The sequence below is a fragment of the Penaeus monodon genome, chromosome 3, assembly GCF_015228065.2.
Source record: "Penaeus monodon isolate SGIC_2016 chromosome 3, NSTDA_Pmon_1, whole genome shotgun sequence".
Lineage (NCBI taxonomy): Eukaryota > Metazoa > Arthropoda > Malacostraca > Decapoda > Penaeidae > Penaeus > Penaeus monodon.
This window is the reverse complement of record NC_051388.1, coordinates 44,584,212-44,589,211: the sequence shown is the minus strand read 5'-3', so window position 1 is coordinate 44,589,211 and position 5,000 is coordinate 44,584,212.

Sequence of the window (5,000 nt, the reverse complement as noted above, 5' to 3'; positions counted from 1 at the left end):
GCCGCGTTGTTCCCTTGGGCAAGGAACTTCACCTTGATTGCCTACCTAGCCACTGGGTGGCCAAGCCAGCCCAAGTCAAAAGTGCTGGTCCCAAGCCCGGATAAATAGAGAGATTGAAAAAAAAAGGTACCACCGGCACTCTCCGTGGAAAGGAACTGGGGACCCTACCACGTACTCACTCCAAGAGCATCACAACATGAAAACTACAATTAACTATCATGCTGTGACCACGGCGGCTCAGACATGAACCTACCGTTAAAAGAAGATATATATATATGTATATATATATATATATATATATATATATATATATATATATATATATGTATATATACGTACATACATATACATATATATATATATATATACGTACATACATATACATATACATATATATATTTTTTTATATATACACATATATATGTATATATGGTATGCATGTGTGGGTGGGTGTGCAGATAGTTAGATAAGCAAGTTGAAGAGAGAGAGAGAGAGAGAGAGAGAGAGAGAGAGAGAGAGAGAGAGAGAGAGAGCAGGAATGAGAAGGGAAAGCGAGAGAGTAAAACATATACTGTTGGTTGTTAGACAGAGATGGATTTATGGTAGTGTTACCCCCCCCCCCCCCACGGCAGATGGTGCGAATACAATGCTAGAGCCCATGCTATGCCGTTGGCTAGAGTTTACCTTTGTATCATGGCAAAAAATCGTATTTAGGATTGCGTTTTAAGTAGCAGTTTTGCAATACAAACAAAAGTGCAAAAGCTCTAACAGCTACTACTGAAATTACAGACATTTTAATCCAAAGTTACACACACACACACACACACACACACACACACACACACACACACACACACACACACACACACACAAACACACAACACACACCACACACACACACACACACACACACACACACACACACACACACACACACACACACACACACACACCACACACACACACACACACACACACACACACACACACACACACAGTACTCACACCGCCCCTCTACACCTTCCGTTTTCTGGAACATACTCTTCTATAATACTCGCCCTACGCATCACATCCGCTACACTGCACCTCTGAAATACTGTACTTTAACACCTCGCTCTTACATCACTACACGACCGACATTCCTGCGGGAGAGAGAAAAAATCGGTCTTAACTATCGATGGAAAGTAACCACCTAAACCCTTTTCTACTGTAAATCTGTACACTTTTTTTTATAGTTTTTAAAAAGTTTCAGTTACCCGTATGTAACGCTGAACGGTGGACTGAGCGTTAGTATTTTTTTCTAAGAAGTACTCAAGTACTCGCATGAGCCTTTTACTGTTGGCCCGACAGATAAGCATCGGTGTAAGAAGCGTTGTATAGTTCCTTGACTCTTTCACGTGACACTAAATTTCTTCCATTCTCTTTATAGAGGATATTCTTGACTATTGCCGATTTTCAAATGCCAGGACCTTCATTCTCGTCAGTATTCCTTCGACAGCTTCGGTGTACTTAAGCCTAAGAAGTAACATTATAGCGATAAGGACAAGGACTCTTTCAGTATTAGTACTGGTACTCGAGAATCTGAGGTGATATCATGCTATATCACATATCACAATAGAGTATATAATCCGTTTTCATGTAAAATGTTTGCATAATGTACTGAAGTGTGTTATACAATGGTAATATGAAGCATAATATTACGACAAAGAGTTCTACAGCCCAGTGGAATATTTTTTAAAATGCTGATATAAATGTGACAATCTGTACCGTGAGCAGGGATTATTCCTTGTATACCACATGGTATACAAGGCTTTTTTCAAAGTATGCACCTGCACCACATTTTTTTACATATGTGACTGTTGTGTACACATTGCCAAATCGTTGTGCTTTTAATTAAATGCTTCTGAATTCAAAAATTTACTGATATATGGATATAGATAGACACAGATAATGTACATGTATATATTTATGTATATATATACATACGTACACACACGTATGTATGTACATATATGCATGATGTATATATTATATGTGTGTGTGTGTGTGTAAATATATATATATATATATATATATATATATATATATATATATATATGTTTTGTATATATAGTATTTTTTTTTTTTTTTTTTTTTTTTTTTTTTTTTTTTTTTTTTTTTTTTTTTTTTTTTTTCTTATATGGTAGGTTCATGTTTGAACCGCCGTGGTCACAGCATGATACTTGTAGTTTTCATGTTGTGATGCTCTTGGATGTGTGTCGTTTTTTTTTTTAGGTTCATTTCTCTTTTCCGCTTGACAGCTGCTTGGTGGCTTGACACCATGTATACTTTATTTTTATGTAATTATCCTATATATTTAGGGTTACACATGATCTTCAGATGTATACATATATATTTATATATGATATATATATATATATATATATATATATAAAATATTATATATAAATATGTATATACATATATATGTATATATATATTATATATATGTATATATATATTATATATACACATATATACATATTTATATATGTACATATATAAATATATATATATGTATGTATATTTATGTGTATATATATATATGTATATGTATGTGTAAATATATATATGTTTGTGTGTGTGTGTGTGTGTGTATGTGTGTATACATATGTATAAATACATATGTATAAATACATATACATGTGTATATATATACATATATACGTATATATTTACATACACATACATAACATACACACATACACGCACACACATATGTGTGTGTGTGTGTGTGTGTGTGTGTGTGTGTGTGTGTGTGTGTGTGTGTGTGTGTGTGTGTGTGTGTGTGTGTGTGTGTGCAGACAGACATATACAGGTGTGTGTGTGTGTGTGGAATTAAAAAATGTTTGTAATATACAATGTGATTTTTCTTGCTCTTACCAATGCAGCAAATATTTTACCCACGTGCACGATTACTTGATTAACATTAAAAGAGCTAAATTTGATCTATTTAAAGTGCCTGCTTTTCAGGGTTCATCACAAATTATAGAAATTACATAGAAAATCGCGACTTTTTCGGATTCCTTTTAGTAATAACGTAAATCCGACCGTAACTAACGATTAAAATCAAATTTGCAAAGATAGGGATTCATATAAGTAGTCAAATGAAACCTCGTATTAAGAACATTTAAAATGTTTTCATTATTAATGGAAAGGGGGATTATCCGAAAAGTGGTAACACACTCGTTTGTCAGTTGAATAAAATATAGTATTTGAAAGTGTTTTATGTACATGCTAGAATATGCATCACCTTGGATGGAAATTTTACCGACGAGTTTGAGTCTCAGCTGAAATCTCCAATTCAAAACGTGCAAACTTTGGGGGGACTCCCTGGTAATGTATAATTCTGTAGAAATTGTATTCAAATTATTTAACGGTTCTTAGAGATGGATTTCGCATCACTAGTAGGACTTGTCTTTTGGGGATAAGGTTGACATATTCAGACCCGGTTATTCATGTCAATTTTCCAAGTTTTCTATTAAAAAACTTTATTCGTTGAATGGCATGTTTAACTTTTTATCAGTAACGTGTTTCCTGAAGCTCTGAATCATGAACAAGCACAAGAAAAAAAAATGAAGGTTCTAAAACAAAATAAATAAATTCGTGGAATAAGTGCAGATTTTGAAAACAGGTAAATACACTGTGAGTCAGTCGTTCACACCCTGAACATCCTATTTTGCGAAATTTCTGTGCGTAATTTCTGTCCTGATAATTATGCCTCCTCGACGCAGCTGACATAGGCACATTTTACTTACTCCAACTCCAGGATATATCATTCCTTTGTGATTTCAAATTCTGTCGATAGTTATTACTGTAACTATTTCTGTGGCTGTAACAACGATTTAAAAACGATCTACTTCGCGTGTTTAAATGACATGAGGCAAATTAGTCTCCATTTAATGCACTTATTTTCTTTATATCTAACATATTCACCCTCTTTACATTATCATTACCCCTTGAGAAATGAGAATAAAATCACAGTATCAAATACCACGCCCACGATCTTGTTGTGCATTATGTATCACAATACATTATAATACCTTTTTCGCGTAACGAGATGGCATGGGTTACAAGAGCTAACATATTAGATTCCAGAAGCAAGGCAGCGGCAGGAATGGTTGAGCCTTTTCCAGTTGTATTTAATTTACTCGTGGGTATATGCGAGTTGCTGTGTTTTCTCTTGCTCGCTCGCGGGTTTCGAGCACGAGCTTCGAAGCGGTTGATTCGCGAAAAAAGGGTGGATGTCGGTTGTGTTCTTCCTTTTTTCTTCTTCTCCTTCTTCTTCTTCTTCCTTATTCTTTTTCTTGTTGATTTTTGTTGTTACTGTTGTTGTTGTACGTTGGAGAGTTTAGATATCTATATCGTAATTAGTGTACTGCTTCAGCTAATATCTATTATTGATGACACCGATAAATAATGTTAAGAATAGCATCTATCGTCATTGATGAAGAGCATACTGATTTTATGTTTTATTCCATCTCACTTAACTTTATCTATTTGTTAATCTATTATTATCATCATTATCATCATCATCATCATCATCATCATCATCATCATCATCATCATCATCATCATCATCATCATCATCATCATCATCATCATCATCATCATTATCATCATCACCATCATTATATACTGTATGTATATATATACTTACATATATATACTGTATGTATATATATACTTACATATATATACTGTATATATATACACTATATACATATATATATATTATATATATATATATATATATATATATATATATATATATATATATATACAGTATATGTACATAAATATACACTATATATATACTGTGTTAGTGTGTATGTATATATACACACACAGTATATATATTATACTAAGTATGTATGCACGTATATATACATACATACATAATCAGTGTATATATGTCTACTGTGTGTGTGTGTGTGTGTGTGTGTGTGTGTGTGTGTGTG